The sequence below is a fragment of the Triticum urartu genome, chromosome 3A (assembly GCF_056163025.1).
Source record: "Triticum urartu cultivar PI428250 chromosome 3A, HENAU_Tu73, whole genome shotgun sequence".
Taxonomy (NCBI): domain Eukaryota; kingdom Viridiplantae; phylum Streptophyta; class Magnoliopsida; order Poales; family Poaceae; genus Triticum; species Triticum urartu.
Genome location: NC_141875.1, coordinates 424,917,075 through 424,924,648, shown reverse-complemented (window position 1 = coordinate 424,924,648; position 7,574 = coordinate 424,917,075).

Below are 7,574 nucleotides of genomic sequence, written 5' to 3'. Positions count from 1 at the left end.
GTGTTCGAACCTCTCAAGGGTCTGCGGAGCCCTGAATCCGACATATCCAATGAGATCGAAAGCCGAGCCCTTGGGATACCATAGTCCAAGTGTTGGAGTGTGAGCTAGATATTGAAGAATATGCTTCACATCCTTATGGTGTGATTCCTTCGGTGTAGCTTGAAATTGGGCACACATGCAAACACTAATCATAATATCTGGCCTAGATGAACATAGATACAATAAAGAGCCAATCATGGAGCGGTATACCTTTTGATCGAAGTCAATACCATTTTCATCAGTGCATAGATGGCCATTTGTGGGCATAGGGATTTTGACGCCTTTGCAATCTTGTATGCTGAATTTCCTCAACACATCCTTGAGGTATTTCTCCTGATATATGAAGATGTCGTTGCGCTTTTGACGAATCTAAAGACCTAAGAAGAATTTCAATTCTCCCATCATATACATTTGATATTCCTCACTCATCATATAGGCAAATTTGTCAGTATATGGTTAGTACAACCAAAGATAATATCATCAACATAGATTTGACACACAAATAATTCATCATCATAGGTTTTGGTGAAAAGAGTTGCGTCAAGTGAACCGGGTTTGAAGCCTTTCTTCATGAGGAATTCCTTCAAAGTATCATACCATTCCCGAGGGGCCTGCTTGAGGCCATCACTACAAAAAAAGACACATCCGTGACATTTTGGGCCGAACGAATTTTTTTCCTGTCATGCTTATGACACTTCTATGACGATAATTGTGACAAACCCGATATCATCATAGATGCGGTGGGGTCCTACTTCTATGACAAAAAATCATGAAAAAAAATGGGCTTTTCGTCTTGGGCGGGCTGGAGACGCAGCTGCATGACATTCTTTGGGCCGTCCATGACGGAAAAAACCATGGTAGAAGCGAGGGCGAGGAAAATATAGGGGAGTTCCCGGTTACGGTGGGTGGTCGGGGGCTTCGCGATTATCTCGTACACGTACGCGCATGGGTGTGAGGGGTTCAGCTCTAACTGAACCCAAGCGAGGCGTTCGCCTAACTGAACCGAAGCGATTGCACTGCAGGCAACACGTTACTGAACCCGAGCGATCAATCGATCCCTTGCTGTTAACTGAACCCGAGTGATTCCTTCGTGAGTGTTGCTAACTGAAGCCGATCGATGCTGCCTCTGGATGAATAGTGAGCATTGTTGGGGGGTTTGGATGAACAGTTCCCGGTGGGGGTTGGATGAACAAGACCCTGTGCTAGTAGAGGTCATTGCCGCTGGATGAACAGTACCCCGATCGATCGAGCCGGTGGATGAACAGGACCCCATGGAGGGCTGGATGAACAGGACCCCATGGAGGGCTGGTTGAACAGTAGCCGGTAGAGGGCTGGATGAACAGTAGCCCATGGAGGGGTGGTTGAACATGACCCCGTGGAGAGGGCTGGTTGAACAGTAGCCGGTGGAGGAGCGCATAGTGGAGGCTGGATGAAGAGGAGCCCGTGGATGAACAGTCGTAGGTGGAGGCTGGAGGAGGTCGACGATGGATGAACAGTAGCCCATGGAGGTTGGAGGTGGTCGACGATGGAGATGAACATTATCCCGTGGAGTCCCGTTTTGTGGTACGCCACACCCCTCCCGATGAACAGGACCCTCGTTTCGACCGTAGCGCTCCAACACAAGTCTGTTTCCTCTATTTTGCGGTACGCCACACCCCTCCTGATCAACAGGACCCCATTTCCACATGCTACGTGCGTGCCTCTACATCGACTAGTACGTATGTACACATTCGTGACCAGGATGTTGGCGCTACGTACACTTCAACCAGGTGGGTCCCGACTATCACGCACTTCCTTACGTGCGAAGATGTAGCTGGTGGGTCCCAGCAGTCAGCGGGGCGAATCAGTTTTTTTGCCTGTAATATGGACGCACTTCCTTGCGTGAGAAGATGTAGCTGGTGGGTCCCAGGAGTCATGGGAAACATTTTTTCACGAAATACGGTGGCCCGTCTAGTAGGTCCCTGCTGTCAGGTGGAGGAATAATTATTTTGCGCGTAATAAGGAGGCACTTCCTTACTGCGGCCATGGACCCAGCTGTTAGCCTCTCCACGTACAGTACTCTTCCGATGGAAGTCATTCGTTGACCACATTGACCACGCCGCACTGAGAGCACCAAGGCCGTGGACGACGGCGAGGCCTACGAAGGGGACGATGCGGAGCCGGGGAAGACGTGGCAGTGGATGCCCACACGGAGAGGACTACGAGGGTTCACTGCTTCGGCTGCGGTGTGAGGCTGTCGTCGCCGCAGGGCCTGGCCGGCAGTGGGAGTAGTAGGGGGCGGTGAGGCCTCTGCGGCAGCACAGCCGACAACGGGAGGCAGGAGCAGGCGGCACGACCGGCGCTGCTTTGGGCGGCTGGAACAAGAAGACCAGAGGTTGAAGAAGCACTACGGCCGTTGGGTCGACATCGTACGGTCACTGGAGCTAGAATCATTCATATTGACTAAGTTGACAAAGCCCTCCATCCCCGTCAACTTAGTAGGCCCACATGTCAGCCTTCCACTATGTCGGATCCCAGCTAGCAGGGGGGTATTCATTTTTTTGTGCGTAATAAGGAGGCACTTCCTTACGTGCGAAGATATAGCTGGTGGGTCCGACATGTCAGTGGGGGAATGTTTTTCACGAAATACAGAGGCCCTTCCGGTGGGTCCCAGATGTCAGGTGGAGGAATCATTATTTTGCGTGTAATAAGGAGGCATTTCCTTGTGTGCGGCCGTGGACCCAGCTGTCAGCCTCTCCATGTAAAGTCCACGTCCGATGGATGTCGTTCATTGACCACGTTGACCACGGCGCGCCGAGAGCACCAGGGCGGTGGACGACGGCAAGGCCTAGGAAGGGAACGACATGGAGCCGGGGAAGACTTGGCAGTGGTTGCCCACGCGGTGGGGAGTATGAGGGTTTACTGGTCCGGCTGCCATCGCCGGAAAATAACAGGAGGTGTGGGTGAGTAGAGGAATGGCCTGGCCATCAATGGAGTAGGGTGGGGTGGGGTGGTGCGGCCTGTGCGGTAGCACAGGCAGCCACAGGAGGAGGGAGCAGGCAGTCCCACCGACGCTGGTTTGGGCGGCTGGAGCAAGAAGATCAGATATTGAAGAAGCAACACGGCCATTGGATTAACATCCAACGGTCACTGCTGCTAGAATCGTTTGTGGACTAAGTTGACAAAGCCTTTTGTACACGTCAACCTAGTAGACCCACAAGTCAGCCTCCAAATCTGTCCCAAACAGCATACAACCCGAATTTTCTAGCCAGATTCAAATTAGTTTAAAAACTAAACATGCCTTAATTTAAATCCAATGATATTTTACCCGCACAAAAACAATGAAATTTAAAATATCAAAATGAGAAAGAAAAAAGTATTTTAGAACTAATTGCCTATTTGCTGTATTTTTTCATTTTACTGCCCATTTAATATTACTTATAGCCCATTTTCTCGGCAAAATGCATCCCTCCTCGTCTTGAAAGATTTCCGGCCCAGCACGGCGTAAAAAAGCAAGTAGGCCTACGTTGGTTATTCTGCAAAAAGCTGGGCTAGCCATTTTCAGAAAGGAAAAAAACAAACTAGGTTGGTCATGTGCTAGATGGGCCAGAGCTCCCAAACAACCCAGTTGATACACTTCTCCGTACCAAAAAAACAAAATTACCGCGCACGCTGCTGGGTCCCTACTGTCATCCTCACTATGTACAGTCATCTCCTTATTCCTCTGGGTTGTTGACCATGTTGACAACACCAGAGGGCGGCGCCGCGGCGAGCGAACCAAGGCGGAGGACAATGGTGAGGCCTCGGACAGGAATGAACAGGAGCCGGGGAAGATGCACAGAGTTTTAGGGTGCGATGTGGCCACGATGTGTGCGCGGTAGCACAACCAGCCGTGGGAGGCGGGAGCAGGCGGTCCCGCCGGCGCTAGTTTGGCTTTGGCGGCTGGAGGAAGAAGTGACTGAAGAAACATGACAGACGTTGAATGTCAATCCAACGGTCAAGGTTGGCACAATCGTTTGTTGACTAAGCTGACACCAAGTAGCATACTTTTATATATATATATATGAAGAAAAGAAAAATTGGGCTCATTCACCTGATAACATTCCCGAAACTGCGATTATTCGATCTTTCGTCGCAACTAAAATTGCGAGGAAAATGTGTTCGTCTGCCGTCCTCCTCCCAGGGAACGTTCGCCACATAAATGACTAGCACCCTTGGTTTTCAACCGAGAGGTCTTGGGTTCGAGTCCCAGGAACTCTCAATTTTTTCCTCCTTCCTTCCTTGAAAAAAAGAAAGAAAATCAAAGACTTGAGAAGGCGTACAGAACAAGCTAGTGTACCAGTAAAGAGACGTTGCTGAGTTTTAGAAAAAAGAGAGACATGCTCCTCTAGCTGGTTCAAATCCAAACCTAGACTATGACTATATATGGTGCTATGCTACTATGCAAGTAATGAAACTGACATATCCAACGTTCGCTTCTCCTCTTCTCTACTTACTCTGCTAAGCATCATAAGCTCTGGCCGTAGCAACCATGTCCGTTGGCTGCTCGTCCACCTGCTCTTCAGCAGGCAACAACCAGATGTGCGCCAAGTCTCCACCCGTACCATCGCCTGTGGGTCTCACCACACCCCCGCCAACACACGCACCGTAGCCGGTTGCTCATCATAACCCGCTGCCGTTGGTGTGGTGCCACTGCTGCAAATCACGCAGAGTCATCCATCGCGTCTCAACCACAATCCTCAACCCTGGCCGGGTCTTCTACAAATGCCCGAATCATGGGTTAATAATATGTTTAAGTGTTGTTCTGGTGCTTTCAGTTGCTGATTTTTGTAATAGTTTGGTTGATGATCTTCCAATTTGATTCATGCAGAAAAGGGAAGATTCATGTGATTTGTATTTCTGGGAAGTTGCTGATGTGGGGGAACGCAACTACACTGATTATTTGGTTAGCCAAGGAATCCCAATACCAGCAGGTTGGGGTGTTGGACAAGTAACTGAAGGAACGGCAGAAGAGGAAGATGCAGAGCAGAAGGTTAAAGGTGCAGTTCCTCTGATCATGGCCAAGCAACAGCTACCGAACGGCCTTGACAGCAATGAGGAGATGAAAGAGCTTGTGAAGATAATGGGCAAAATCGATGTGCTCTGTAGGATGATTATCTCTTTATTTGCAGTGTATGTAGCACTCGTGATGTATTCAATGGCTATGACATGAGCACTTTGCTGAAACTAGTAATGAATGAAACCTGTGTAGCAGGCTGGGCATAGTGTTGTGAACATCTAATGATTTCTATTAACAGAAATCGGGGGGTATCTCCTTTTGCTTATAAATAAATAAATAGCATAAGCCCTTTTGGTAATAAATAAATAAATTAGCAGAGGCCCTATCGGGTCAGCTTTGTTCCCATTTGAAGACGTCAAGCAAATTGCAGTCCAACAACAAACTATGTCATCAAATTCAAGTTTCATAGCCAAATATGAGTACAACTAAACAACAATGTCATCATGTTTTAGTCGTCATACAATCACCAAACACAAATGAACATACATAATAGTGATGTTCTCACAGCAAAATACTAAATAACACGTTCATCAGGTTTCAGTTGTCATAGCAAACAGAATTTGACATAGTAGATAAAAATGTCTTCTGACAGGAAAATACGACAAAAGAAATCTAATCATCATCCGCAGCAGCAGCGTCAACATCTTCACCATGTGTATCAGTCTGAATCATAATTCCCCAGAGTGTTATCTTCTTCTTCATCCTCAATGTCCTCGAACGTTGGCTTCTTCTTGATCAACTCTTGTATGTCCACAACACGACAAGCAATCTTTTCGGCAGCGTCATTGACGTGATGGTTCTCTATTAGGAACATCTGTGGAATGTTGTACATCAGGACCTGTGTAAGCATCATCTTGTTGTGCAACTTCATTAAACGAATTCCTCTGCTCAAACCTTTGCAATACTATCCAGTCATCGCTACGTGCAAATGTGTCTTCCAAGAAAAATATCTGTGTTTCTTGATTTGCCAAAATAAATGGCTCGTTGGTTTGGTATGCCACCTTGACATTGATGGATTTGAAATAATCATCAGCTCTGGGTTTTGCAATCCTAGAAAACAGGTTATACCAACGACAGCACAACAGAACCACACACCGATGATCCTCGAAATTGGAGTATACTGCAACTGAACAATGTCTATTATGTTAGCATACATTTCAGTTGTCTCTCTGTCGTACGTATCTGTGCTCATGATGGCACTGTTTTGTGTCTTCCTACCTTCGACGCGTGCAAGGGTGTTGTAGTGCACATCTCCAACAACGCAAGATTCATAATGTCTTACCCGAGTATGAGGACCCATTGCTAGTGCGTAAAGGGCATCATCAAATGCCTGCCCATCCTCCCGCATCTGCTTAACCTATGGTTAAAAAATAGATAAGTTGATCATCTTATGTACTCAACATATTAAAAAAAATCCAACAGTGCAATTCAAAAGCTTACATGGCTCTTGAACCATTTTGCAAATCCTGCCATAACCAGTTTCTCAATGTTTCTTGGATTTTGCGGCAGTAACTCCTTTTTGTAGATGCTGCACAACATAATGATCACGTCAAACATCTAAATATATAAGGATGTGCTGCAAGTTTAGTATATTACGATGTATAAGCTGCAGTACTTAGCACTTACTTGATATAAGGTAGTATCTCAGGACAGTTATTCAACACATACCAAACCATTTTGTCCAAATCTTTAGGTTTGTCCTCTTGTCGACTCTTCCCTGTAACTCGAACAAAATAATCAAAAACATTGAGCCTGAGATTTTCTTCACCCACCTCTTTGCTAAGATGATCACTTGTTTCAATGTATTTTGAGCAGAATGTCAATGCTTCTATAGCAATGTAGGCCTCTGCAATGGAACCATCGGGTCTAGCTTTGTTCCTAACATAGCCCTTGAAAGTTCCTAGCCGCCTTTCAATAGGGTACATCTAGCCATACTGTACTGGACCTTTAAGTTGTGCCTCATCAGGTAGATGAACATCCAAATGCACCATCACATCAAAGAAGGCTGGAGGATATATCTTCTCAAGGTTGCATAGGATAGTTGGTATCTTGTCTCTAAGACACTCCAAAGCATCTACCTTGGTATTTCTATTGCAGAGTTCCCTGAAGAATTGTCCCAACTCTACAACTGCTCTGTATAAGTTAGGGAGGCCCAATCCTCTAAGGATAACAGGTAAAACCCTTTGAAGTAGGATGTGGCAGTCATGAGTTTGTACCTTGTTTCTTTCTGCACTGACTCTCCTTTCAGGGTTGGAAGCAAATCCATGTGGGAACCTCACATGTGACAGGACCTCACAGTATTCTTTTCTTTTTACCTTGTCCAAGATGTACACAGCTGGTGCCATATCCCGTGGTTTACCTTCATCTTCCACCTGCAAATCCATTCTGATACCCAGGTGTGTCAAATATATCCTAGATTTTAAGGTATCTTTCGTCTTGCCTTCAATACTAAAAAGTGTGCCGATAATGTTGTCACATATATTTTTCTCGATGTGCA